The 13,758-nt window shown below is 37.7% G+C and overlaps 1 long non-coding RNA gene across 2 annotated transcripts; it reads left to right on the forward strand.

The window, feature by feature from the left end:
* The first annotated feature begins 812 nt into the window (after window positions 1–812).
* LOC309500540 lies at window positions 813–9,008 on the forward strand. Of its 2 annotated transcripts, none has more exons than XR_014206621.1 (4): window positions 813–887; window positions 6,835–6,970; window positions 7,158–8,439; window positions 8,489–9,008. It is a non-coding gene; the product is annotated as an uncharacterized lncRNA (long non-coding RNA). The 2 variants fall into 2 exon arrangements; XR_014206622.1 differs by having other exon boundaries at window positions 816–887; window positions 6,812–6,970.
* Window positions 9,009–13,758: the final 4,750 nt, after the last annotated feature.

Consider the following 13,758-nt stretch of genomic DNA (forward strand, 5'->3'; position numbering starts at 1 on the left):
GTAATCGCATGATGGGTGGAAGAGGAAGCTTAATTTATCATTTGGGGCTCACGAGGAGGACGAGTTACCGATTGCTGCAGCAGAGGGTGGCCTGTCAATTTTGACAACAAATTTTGATTTAGTTTTAGTCATAGTCTTATGACTAAAATGCCATTTGGTTTTAGTCATATTTTAGTCATCTGAATTGTTTTAGTCTAGATTTAGTCAACGAAATACAATAAGATTTTAGTCGACTTAAATCTAATGTGTCTAGATAAATTGTAGTGCATTAATTAAGAATTTCTAAAAAAATTCCAAACCCATTATATACTCCTGGAGAAAACATCTATTAACCTGTTAATATGAATGATTCTTAAGTTTAAACATACAATACAGACACAGATTTAACTGCTGTGACTGCAAATAAACCACTTCTCCTAAAGTAGAACACGGTCTTCTTTTCAATGAATGATATATGCCTTCTTTATAACAACTTGCATACATCATTCTTTCTTCTTTCAAGCAGACACATTTATGTGTATAAATTAAATATATTAATATTAAGTATTAATATTAATACACTGAGTATTTATTTCCATTTTTTTATGAGGCGATGTGAGTGCTCTGTTTGCGTAAAAAACCATAATTTACCATTTACATTTACTAACAAAATTCAGTGTATATATATAGACCCCCTATATATGTATATATATATAGTTCATATGATATGAAAAAATATGACCCTCAATTCATCATATTTTTACAGATTAGTCCAAGCTCTACACTACAGTTCAGTAGGGGGCGGTAATTCAACTTAAGTGTCTTACCAACCGCCGATAATAACAGAAGAAGAAGAACGACAACAACAACAACAACAACTCGAACTCTTCAGCCCTGTGATCTTTTTTGTAAGTGCTGGTTGTAGTTCAATTAAGTTATTGTTCTCATTGTTTCTTGGGAGTAATTTTAATGTCTTATAACGTTAGTTGTCTCTGAAATGGATTCAGTGCTGCCTGGAAATCGCATATTCATGAGTTTTCCAGCTCCTTAATTGTGTATCAGAACGTTTAATTCATTATTTTATAAAGGTATAGTTTCAGCGCCTCGCGAAATTATGCTTTACAATGAAAATGTTTACATTCTCGTTACAGTTTATAAAGTTTTATTGCTCATTTTGTGGAGTCCTGCATAACTGAATGACAGGCATAACTTCGTGTAACTTTCAACTATTGTCTACATTGGGTTCAGTTAAAGTGCTAATGTTTGTACATTGTGATGTTTTAAAACTGGGAGTTTGAGACTTGTTATCCTTTATTGAATACATCACTGCCTATAACAACTGGAATAAACCTGTATGAATGTATCCGTAGACATAATCATTTTGTAACCTATACTGGTGTGATGATGATCCATGTGTCCGCATTACACCTCTGAAACATGTTGCTGAAGTTTCATTGTTTCCCATTATTTCTTGAAAGTGTGAATGTACTGCATGAGAGGGTGAGAAAAAAAATGAAAGAGTTTCAGTGATAGTACTACATTAAACTACTATATGTAGTGTTGTTTAATATAATGTATATTTGTGGGTCCTGATAATGCCAAATATCTGAATTTACCAGTACAAAAAATGGCCTACATTATTTTAAATATATGTAGATAATGACAGACTGCAAGCATATGTGTCTAACACAATCTCTTTATTTTCAGCTTCAGAATCATGCATATTTTTTATTCTGGTATCAGCATTGCCCTGTGCATTTATGGATCAGGACCAAGTCCAAGCCTATTCAAGTCCACCCCGATGTAATACCAAATTTAGCATTTTAATCAACAAAACATTTTTAACTTTTTACCATTATGTCTTAGAAGCAATAATAAAATAAAATAAAATAAAACTCTTCTTTATTTTGGCTTAAAGTATCGCGTAGTACTGTATCATAAGTTCAGTGTCAACTGTATGATTTCAGATAGATTATATTAATTTCCAATTGCAAAAAAATATGTAGACTATTACACCAAAAACAGTAACATGATGTGATCTCTGTCATTCAATCATGCACAAAATGAGCATACTAATAAAACATAAACTGCAACAAGAAGGTAAACGCGGTGGTGATAAAACTATTACCTCTGTGAATTATTTCATTAAATGTATTTTAGTGAGCGCATCTCTGGGAAACTCCACCCACAGAAACTGAAAATCTCATAACTCCGGTCTGAATTCATTTTTTTCATAGCAACTCTGAAGCAAATAAAAATAATAATAAAAAAAAAAACATAAAAAGTTGTGAAGTTAGGAACTCAGGGAAGGGTTAACTGTCCAAAACTGCACTGTGAAACTTTTCACAAATCACAATAGTCTTTTGAGCCATATATGACCCAACTAGATGACCAGTTTGCTGTATGTCATTATTGCACAAGAAAAATGGGACCGTGAGAAACACTGAAATGCGACAGTTTGTGATTGTGAAAGTGTTCACAAATCAGGCTCAATCTAAAACTAGGGATTTTGTATTGATAGTTTGCGTGTTTATTGGAAATAGACATTAAAACAAAAAAAATCACAAATCTAGCAGGTCAAGAATAACACTGCTTTCAGTCTTCTAAGTTACCAGCTTTTGGAGCTATACACATACAAAAATTAAGAGTCGCTATGAAAAAACATAAACAGATTTCGAAGCAGAGGACCTTTTCAGCTGAATTCACAAATCATAAAGAGTGACATGCAATATTGCATTTTGTAGTCTAAAGAATTCTGAATGTCAAACTCTGCAGACTCTACAGTGGTTGCAATATTGACAAAAAATGTTGTTGATAACAATAAATTGGACATTTTTTTTCTGATATTTTGGCTGTCATGGAGGGCTGACTTCTGAAGATTTTCATTTTCTGTGAGCAGTTGGTCATAACACAGCAATGACCGAAAATTACATTTTCATTATTTGCCACTTTCAGTTGAATTAGTATTATTATAATTTTTTTAAATAATGGCATTTTTTTATCCTTAAATGCATGCATCATCTTTTATGTCAAATTCTTATATTTACTTAATAAATTAAATTAGATGAATAAAGGCTGTTACCAATTAAATTAAATTAGCATACAGTATATATATATATATATAAACATTTTTGCACTGCAGAAATGGCACATGAGAGATTTTAAGATTAATATTTTTTAAATACAGTAGTCAACATTTGACGTGGATCAAAAAAGTTAATCAAAGTTGTCCTTAGACAAGAATGGGTATTGTTCAAAATTCATGTATAACTTTGATTAAAGGTTTTGATCCACTTCATATGTTGACTACTGTACATTGATGATTGAAATATGATCAATTAAATTAAAATTAAATTATACTTTAAAAAAAGGGCTAAAACCACCAGGTGGCAGCAAGTCGCTTCATTCAAACGGCAACACACCTTTAGGGCCACATACCTACCGCAGCTAAATTCACCTTTCAGTCTCAATCCTGTTCAGTAATTTATGGGAGTGATGACCTCATTCTACGAATTAAATGCAGTGTATTGACATATTTAAATGCACTTCAGATCTGTGTCTCTCTTCTGTATGTGTGCAGTGCAAGAAAACCAGAGGGAAAGAGGTACGAGCCTCGACTCATGAGAGTTGACCGATTTTGCTATTAAAAACAGCAAACAAGAACAAGCCCATATACACATAAATAGTTTGCAATGCTTTATTTTGAAAATAAGATAAAATAAATGAATACTCGCAATTGCCCCCTTTATTAATTCTATAAACTGGATTGCTTAATGAGCCAAACCCAAACAACAAGCCCAAAAACGCTTATAAGTGGACATTGCAACACCTCAAGAGAGCTCTGAGAATCAGCCTTCCAAGCATAAAAACACTCTATGGTAGTTTGGATAATATTGGCAAAATTGCTGTAATATTACTTTGGTCAAAATAGCAGATGCCAAATGCCAGGAAGCTGCTATGGTGACCACATCTGGAGTGAGTCGTGTTTAGGTCTGGGTATTGACACAAATTTTACGATTCGATTTGATTTCGATTTCATAAGCTTGCGATTTGATTAAATTCTGATTTGATATTGATTAATTGGGGTATGTATCGGGTACAGTACATGGACAATATTCTCATGGAAAAAATATCTCTTAACTAATGCTTTAAACTATACAGGGAACCCCAGTTGGTACTATACTAAAATATTAATTAAAATTTCAAAGTAAAAAATTTGTCTACTTGCATTTAAATTACACAAAAGGAAGTTTTTATTATAATAGTGTTGTAATAATTTGTATTTTTTAATGACATGTTGGCCAGAGGAGAGCTGGTTTCTCCCAAACTTTTTTTTTTCTCCATTCTGTCACTGATGGAGTTTGGGTTCCTTGCCACTGTCGCATCTGGCTTGCTTAGTTGGGGAAACTTAATATGCAACAATATTATTGATCTGACTGCACTGAGACTATTAGATGAGAACTGAACTGAGCTGGATGATGACATCACTGTTTTCTCCAGAGCTGCTGTATAGATCAATGAACTAAATTAATAATGATTTTTTTTACAACAGAAATTAATCAACACTGAACTTACTTAAGCTGGACTATGATGCTATTTTCTTCTAGATCTGCTGTACAGCAGAAACAAACTTTGTTGCATTATTTTCCTGATATCACTGTAACACTGCTTTGAAACAATCTGCATTGTAAAAAGCACTATATAAATAAAGGTGACTTGACTTGACATAATAATATTTCTACTAGTTTTTTTAAATATAAACATTTAAATGGTGGCTGTCATAAAAACATTACAGATTTATTCAAACATTCATTAGATATTGAATAGGGACGGACAATATATCGGCCAATATATCGTTATCAGCAGATATATGTTCATTTTAAATGTTATCGTTATCGGCCCGATAAGTAAATTTGGCCAATATATTAAAGCCGATAAATAATGGATTACCCATAGATTATTGACACTTCAGATGAGCACTGTTCACCACAATGGTTTTTAATTGCTTGAAATATGAAGACACTGGCTTCACTCCTGTTGGTTTTCTCTCTAGAAAGTCACCCTTCAGTTGTATATAGTTAAATCTATCTCAACTTTGTCGCATTATTGGACACGCCTACATCCTGTCGCTAACGGTCACTGTCGCTACTGTCGCTCATGCCGCCGGAAATCGCCAGCTCTCCATTGAAAAATATGCGATCATGTCGCTTTGTTGCTGCGTGTCACTGGCAGTGTGAACTGGGTGTAGTGTAGTGATATCACAAGAACTGGGGTGAGAACAAGAAGATGTCGTAATAGTTACGTGATTGAACATGTAGTTAAGAGTTGTTAATAAAGTTGATAAAACAATATCAAAGACTGGTTATTGAGACATACAGCACAAGACCGGGCTTTAGGGTGGTTTTATCACTGAAAATTGGATCATACTTTGTCTACTCTTTAAATAGCACACTGAAAGAATTACTTGTAGGATTTACTCCTCATAACAATTTGCACTAACACATTATAAGTACATTTGTAAGTACAACTTACCTGTTATTATCAAGTAAAATCTACTTACTATTGACTCATTACTCATTTGGCATTTAATTGACACTTAACATTTAATTGAAGTAATTAAGTAAATATTAATTATATTTAATTTCACATATAGAATTAACATTTCTATTCTTCACTAAAAATTCGCTATTCTACCGCATAAGCAGTCAAGTTGAAAGCCCATTTTGCCAGCGGTAAACTACCCCTTTGAGAGTATATGTGTAATTGAAGCCTTGAATCATTGATTTGTTCAAAAGTGCTTATTAAATCTCCTTCAGGAATGAAAAACCACTGTGTGTCAAGTCACCTTCATTTATTTAGCGCTTTATACAATACAGATTGTTACAAAAATGCTTTACAGTGATAACAGGAAAATTGTTCAATGATGCAAACCGAGTTCAATTGTTATGTAATATGTTTGAGGTTGTATCACAAGTCAGAATTCAGATTGTGGATCACAGGAGCATTCAAATATTTCATCCAGTTTGTTTTGCTTGAGGATCAGATTCATCATGCCATCATGGAGATACAGCTGGTCATATGTCTGTGTAGAGGACTTGTTTGGTTCTTTTTCTCAGGGATCCACAACAATTCTGTTGCATCTTTTTGGAACTATTTTCATTTGTGGAATAGAGCAAAAAAGTCTAAAACGTGCCACAATATTAACATTTTGATTATTGAACTGTTGTATAAAATCAATATCACATTTTCAATTGTGCTGATATTCAGGAAAAAACAGCACACTTAGTTGTGTGGTATTGCTTTAAGCTGGCATGAAACAGAAGTTGCAATACGCTTTTCTTACCTATTGTGACGTCTATATGTCCAAATAAACGGCTTCTCGAACAAAAACAAATGTGGAGCGGGGCTTCGCTTGATTTTGTCCATGGGGAATTGATCGGATGGTTGTGGTTTGCTATTGGTCGATCTCATGTGAGTGACAGGTTGCCCCTCCCTCACACCAGTAAACACGTCATCAGAGATGAGAAGAGAGGTCACTGTCTGCAAGAGGGAGGTGAAGTTATTTTGATCAAAGTTTACGAGGCACATGAAGGCACTGCTTGCAAATCTTTAAAACAATATGTAGAAGATAAATATCACACACCCAAATGTTACAATTACTTTATTATAGCTCTTCATTTTGTATCCAGTGTCAGACACAGTGGTCTCATTTAAGAATCTTTAAAATGTGTTTCATTTATGCTGAATCACTGAATAAAAATGAAGTGGAATTAATTGAATGAAGTAATGTATATTGTAATCGCTTTTTTTCTTTTTTTCTTTTTTTTTTAAGATCTGGTCCTCCATACCTCATAGCAATTACTGCTCAAGCCATTTCCACTGCAATTTATCAAACTTGGATTCAGTCTGGCTGTAGGTGTAACAACTGAAAGCTGTTGTAAAGATGGAGAAGCATGCAGAGTGAAAGATGAAGATACTGAGGAACAAGGAGGTTGGTGTCTATTCTTGATTCTTCATTAATGTCTGTTGAAAAACATGAATGTAACAAATTTTCTGTCAGATTAACAGAATCGTAGGATCCCGGGTGTTGTGAAAGATAAAGGCATTGTTTATAAGCCAAGAACAAACAGAAGTGATATTTGAAAATCACATCTAAATGAATTATATTTTCATTTTAGACTTAATGAAAGTGCAAGAGGAAAGTGAAGAATTGAATGAAATGGAGAATAAACATCAGATTCAGGATCTTCATGATGCCAGAACAGGAGAAAAAAAAGGACAAGAACTACCTCAAAGAGCAGAAGCCAAAACATCTTTTACCTGCCCTCAATGTGGAAAGAGCTATAAAAACCTTAAAATTCACCTGCAAATACACACTGAAGAGAGGCCGTTCACATGTGATCAGTGTGGAAAGAGTTTCAAATGGTCAAATAGTCTCAGAGTTCATAAGCTCACTCACTCTGGAGAAAAGCCATTTGATTGTGATCAGTGCGATAAGAAATTTGTTAAGGAATCGGACCTAAAGGACCACATGAAAGTTCACACAAAAGAGAAGCCTTACTTGTGTTCTGTTTGTGGAAAGGCGTTTTCATGGCTGGGACAATTTAAAGACCATGAGAAAATACACACTGGTGTGAAAGAATATTTGTGCTCTGATTGTGGTAAAGCCTTTACTACAGCCACTCAGTTGAAAGTGCACCGAAGGATCCACACTGGAGAAAGACCTTACAAGTGTTCATATTGTGAAAAAAGTTTCAAGCAGTTAGGAGGCCTTCAAGGACATGAGAGAATTCACACTGGAGAGAAGCCGTATCAGTGCCATCAATGTGGCAAGAGATTCGGCCATTCCAAAGTTGCACGGATTCACAAAAAGAAGCATTGTCCAAAATTAAATGGAATGTCAGTACAATTATAAAGCAATTTAGTATTATTATTATTTGGAATGGGGTGTTTTATATAAATGTGGGAATTGACTGTCTTGAGAAAAGTTTAAGTGGTGTTTTCTTTTCTTCATACCTCTGTATAATGCTGAATAAAGTTTAAAATAAAGTATGTTCAAAAGTGCAGTTCTGCTTTGTGTACAGGGGTAACCTCTCTAATTCTGCTGTTCTAATGTTTACTGTCATTTTACTGTCAGAGTGCATTTTCATTCAGCACATCTGCTGTTTTGTTCAGGGCAATTATATATAAAATACAAAATCCCTTATGATCATGCCTTTTCTTTAAAAATAGTTTGAAGGTTTAAATGTTAGGTATAAATATATAATTATATGGTTATTTTACTCTATGCTGTCACATTACACTAAGAAAATGCTGGGTGAAAAACAAACCAATTTGGGTAATTTGGGCTACCCAGCATTGGGCTGTATTGACTTTGTTTTACTATTTACTAGTTGGATACAAACAGTGTGAAAAGCAATGGTCCTATTACTGAGCCTTGGGGTATTCCATACTGAACTTGTGATCGTTATGACACCTCTTCGTTAACTGCTAAAAATTGGTAAGTCAGATAAGTATGATTTGAACCATGCCAATGCAATTCCACTAATGCCAATATCATTTTTGAGTCTGTTCAAGAGAATGTTGTGGTCGATAGTATCTAATGCAGCACTAAGTATCTAATCCAGTAACATGAATAGAGAGAAAAAACCACGATCAGATTATAAAAACAAATTATTTGTAACTCTAATGAGAGCAGTATCAGTACAATAATACTGTCTAAATCCTGACTCAAAATCCTTGCAGAAACCATTTCTTTCTAAAAAAGGAAACACAGTTGTGAGGATACTGCCTTTTCTAGTATTTTTTGACAGAAAAGGTAGATTCGAGATCGGTCTGTAATTTAATTAATTCTGTTGGATCAAGTTGTGTTTTTTAAATAAGAGATTTAGTAACAGCCAGCTTAAACGTTTTTGGTACGTATCCTAATGACAATGATGAATTAATAATATTAAGAATAGGATTTATAACTTCTGGAAGCATCTCTTTCAGTAGATTAGTTGGTATAGGGTTTAACATACATGTTGATTTTGATGATTTAACAAGTTAAGGCTTCAAGTTAAGGCTAATGGAATTTATCCTCCGGGGGTTTATAGCACAATGTCTGATGCAATACTGTAGTAGATGGTTGCATGGTTATAATTTTCTCTATAATAGTATCAATTTTGCAATTAAAGAAATTCGTAAAGTCATTACAGCTGTGCTTTGAATTGTTTTGATTTTAATTGTTTGGAATTGTCTACAGCTTTTTTTCTCATGAATTTAGCCACTGTATCAAATAAATAGCTAGGGTTGTGTTTGTTCTCTTCTAAGAGAGTCGAAAAGTAAGCAGATCTAGCAGTATTTAAGGCCTTTCTGTATATGATAACACTTTCCTTCCACAAAATGCGAAATACCACTAGCTTTCAAAGTGCCAACAACAAACAGCATTTAAGACACAATGTGACTGCAGTCTAGCACCATCACACACAAAAATGGATCAATTCTTGAACGTACACCCTATTTATTTCCTGGTCATATGTCTCTTCTACTGCCCTGAGGTAGCTCACTGGAGGTGTTACAGGGGGTACATGAATGGATGTATTCTGGTAGGGTTGTTTAAAATCTGTGTCCCTGCCAAGGTGTTTGGGGGCGTAAAGCTCGCTGGGGTCTGGATGTAATGCTAATCTGGCCTCATTTTCATGTGCATCATATAACATCATAAGGATGTTGCGACGGAGTCTTATCTTGGTCAGTGGGCCTTTAATAAGCTTCATCTCAGTAACTACCTGTTTGCCAAATGTTTGATCAACATCCTTACCGGCATCTACCAGTGTTTCAGACACATTTTTCCAAATGGTTACTTTCTCCATTTCAAGTTCATCTAATGATTTGTCTTGTAACTTTTGTTTGGGCTTGTAATGTGCTCTTTCAGGATTATTGATTGAAACCTGACGATGCTGGTGGGATGATGAGGCTTCAAGTGAGGTTTGTGGAGTTGATGGTCCAGATGAGTGGTGGGAGGTGGAGGTGGATGACTTGGACACATCCTCCTCTGTCTCCTGATCTTCTCTACCCTCATCTGTGATGCTGTGTTCTAAGTCATCCAACTACGATAAAACAAGTTGTATGAAATATCAGGTATAATAAGTAATGGCACAATACATATTTGGAAGCATATACTATTGAGAATGAGCTGATGTCGTCACGACACAGCGCCCCGCCCCCAGAGATCACGGCATCCTCCCCCTTCCGCCATTTTGGGAGGATACCCGCCAGCACCGTTCATTGTTTGTGTTGGTAGCAGAGGAGGTTGTTGCAATTCTGCACTATTTTAGAATGCCTGGAAAACACTGTAAAAAACTGCTCCTATTTAACATAGGGGTGTACTTACTTATGCCCCCTGTATTTTAAGGAAGAACATTTATTTATTTACGATACATTATTCATTCACAAAGAAAATTGGTGTCCTTAAAGGTTTTTGAATTAGGCATTAAGGTCAATTTCCAAAAGATTATTTTTTTATTCCACTTTTTAGTCAACTAGCATGGGTGTATTCACTTATGCTTAGCACTGTATCTATCAAACTGTTGCTTCTTCGAAAATACTTGATGGCCAGCCATTAATGTTGTTGTTTTTAACAAAACTAGTTGAGATTTTTTTCATGACATTATGCTAGCTTGTCTGTGAAACGTGCTCGCTGTAATGTGTTTATCCCACACAGGGGTTCTCCACACCAGGGGTTCCCAAACTTTTTAGCCCGCGACCCCCATGATAAATGCGCTGCTGCCCCGCGACCCCGCACCTCCCCCACCCCACCTCAACAACCCCTCCCGTCGCGTGAAATGTACAGCAAATCGATTTTATGCCCAGTCTCAAAGCACACAAAGTTATATTTTATTGTTCTACGTGCAAAATCAGTGTTAACAGTAAACATTTCCCAATATAAAAACGGAATTAACACACGAACCTGCAGGCAAAACTAGAGTCTACAGAGACATAGCCTGTGTTAAGCCTGAAGGACCCCCAACACTGCACGTTTTCTTTGTCTCCTTAATCAAACACACCTGATTCAACTCATCAGCTCATTAACCCATGTGATAATGAGCTGATGAGTTAAATCCGGTGTGTTTGATTAGGGAGACAAAGAAAACGTGCAGTGTTGGGGGTCCTTCAGGACAGGTTTGGGAACCACTTTAATGTGATGGGTGCGCGCTGTGCGCTGAGCAAAGCAGATCCAGTCTGGGTTTAGTTTTTTTCCCGATGTTTATTTTTTATGTAAGTCAGTGCGGAGAAAGTCTTCGCGGAGAACCTTCACATCTGGGGCCTAGCAGAAATACCAACATGCCCTCTGTGCCCGGCTCATGGTTCCCTGGAGCACATCCTGAGTTGCTGCCCTAAAGCACTAGGAGAGGGGAGGTACACGTGGCGCCATAACCAGGTGCTGAAGGTAGTAGCGGACACCATCTGCACCGCAATCCGGGAGTCTAAACATCAAGTCCCAGTGAGGCATAATATCTCCTTTGTTAGGGCAGGGGAGAAACCTCAGGGAGAACGTAAGGCCTCAACTGGACTGCTAGCCACGGCCCGAGATTGGCAGTTGCATGCGGACCTTGGGAGGCAGTTAAAGTTCCCAGAGCACATAATAAGGACGTCACTGAGGCCAGATCTGGTCTTAACATCTGACTCAACAAAGCAAGTTGTGCTAGTGGAGCTTACTGTCCCCTGGGAGGACAGGATGGAGGAGGCTTTCGAAAGGAAGAAGGCCAAATATCTTGAGCTGGTTGAGGCATGCAGAGGGAGTGGATGGAGGGCCCGCTGTGAGCCAATAGAAGTGGGCTGCAGGGGCTTTCTAAGTCAATCTGTGCATCGGGCATTCGGGCTCCTTGGCATCAGAGGGTTGCGTGAAAGAAGAGCCACTAAAAACATCAGTGAAGCCGCAGAAAAAGCCTCAAGGTGGTTATGGATCAAAAGGGGAGAAGTATGGAGTAGCGCGCTGCTTGGACACAAACCGGGGCCTGATCAACCCCGGTTGGGTCGCCCAGGTGAGGGTGTCTGAAGATCAAAGACCCGAAACACCCTATGACCCTGGGTCCTTCACTGAAGATGTGTCCAAGCTGCACCTTTAAGGTGTTTCAAAATCTCGCATAAATAAGTTGATCCAAATGGCATCAATGTATCCAAAGCGGCTTTGGAAAGCTGCGGGTACTCATCCTTCACCGAAATCCAGAACTCGTCCAGCGTTTTTGAGTCAAAACGTGTCCTCAAGGTTCGATCAGATGAAAGTTCAATCAGCGCGTCCTCTGTGTCACACGTCAGATGGTTTGCGGTGGCAGTGAAAGGGGATCGAATCCAATCGTGTTTTTCTTGCGTACCTTCCTCTTTAAATTACTTGTTAAAATGATCCAGAAGGGATTGGAGATGGTCAGTAATAGACTCCCTGACAACATTTACACTCAATGTATTTTCCTCGAGGAATTCGTCTAATTTGGTGAACATGTCTATGCGCCCAGTTTCCACCCGTTCTCTCCAGCGCTCCACTTTGCGCACAAATGCCTGCACTTTATCATTAATAGACAGGATGCTTTTGTTTTTGCCCTGCAGTGACATGTTAAGTCCGTTCAGTTTTTCAAATATAGATGACAAATATGCCAGCTTTGTAACCCAGCCAGGATCAGTGAGGTGCTCGGCGAGAGGAGATCTTTGGTCAGTGAGGAAAATGCGCACCTCATCTCACAGCTCATACAGACGGCTCAGCACATTGCCCCGCGATAGCCAGCGGACTTCTGTGTGGAGCAGCAGGCCCTGGTGCTCTGATCCCATTTCATTGCAGAGAGTTGAAAACAGTCTCGTGTTAAGTGGTCATGATTTAATGTGATTGACCATTTTTACTGCAGTGTCAAGAACGTGTTTTAACTCAGGGTTCAGTGTTTTACATGCGAGGGCTTCTCTGTGTATGATGCAGTGAGTAAAAATGACATGAGGTGCCACTTGCAGGACTCGTGCTTTTAAACCCTTCTTTTTTCCCGAGCATTGCGCCTGCACCATCCGTGCACACTGACAAGCACTCGCTCCAAAAGAGACCCTCTTCTTTTAGATTGCAGTCCAGTTTGTTAAAAATGTCCTCACCAGTGCACGTTCCCTCCAGCGGCACGCAAAACAGCATTTCCTCGTTAAGCTTCCCCTCAAAAATGTACCTGACAAAAACTAGGAGCTGGGCGGAATTGGAGACGTCGGTGGACTCGTCCAATTGTAACGAATACTTCCCTCCTTTCACTGCGTCAATGAGTTGACGTTTGATGTCCAGTGCCATGCCAGCGGCACCCGTTGGAGCTCAGCGGCCTGCTTATCACCATGCATAATCCGACTCATGGCTATTGCCGCTGGCTTGATTAAAGTTTCACCTATCATGTGAGGCTTTTTAGTCTGTGCAATTAAATATGCCACTTCATAGGAAGACCTCTGAGCTTTAGCGGGGATTGTTGTTTGTGTAGTTAGGAGTTTCTTTTGCCCTCGTAACCATCCCTCTTTTCTGCGTAAAAACTCGATAGGTTTAGCAGCGAGATTGGGATGTTTAGTGTTCAGATGTCTTTGCATTTTTACCGGCTTAAGACTCTCGTGAGCAAGGACTTCATCGCACACTACACACTGGGGATGTTGTACTCCGTTTATGACCTGACACACAAATCCATACTTAATAAATTCCTCTCTGTATTTTATTGATTTGGAGTAAGCCGGGTCCGAGTGATGGGCTTGGCGGGCTCCACCCTTAGCAGAAGTGGAGGGCATTTCTTGCGGCTC

Source organism: Leuciscus leuciscus (assembly GCF_965113295.1).
Source record: "Leuciscus leuciscus genome assembly, chromosome: 6".
NCBI lineage: Eukaryota > Metazoa > Chordata > Actinopteri > Cypriniformes > Leuciscidae > Leuciscus > Leuciscus leuciscus.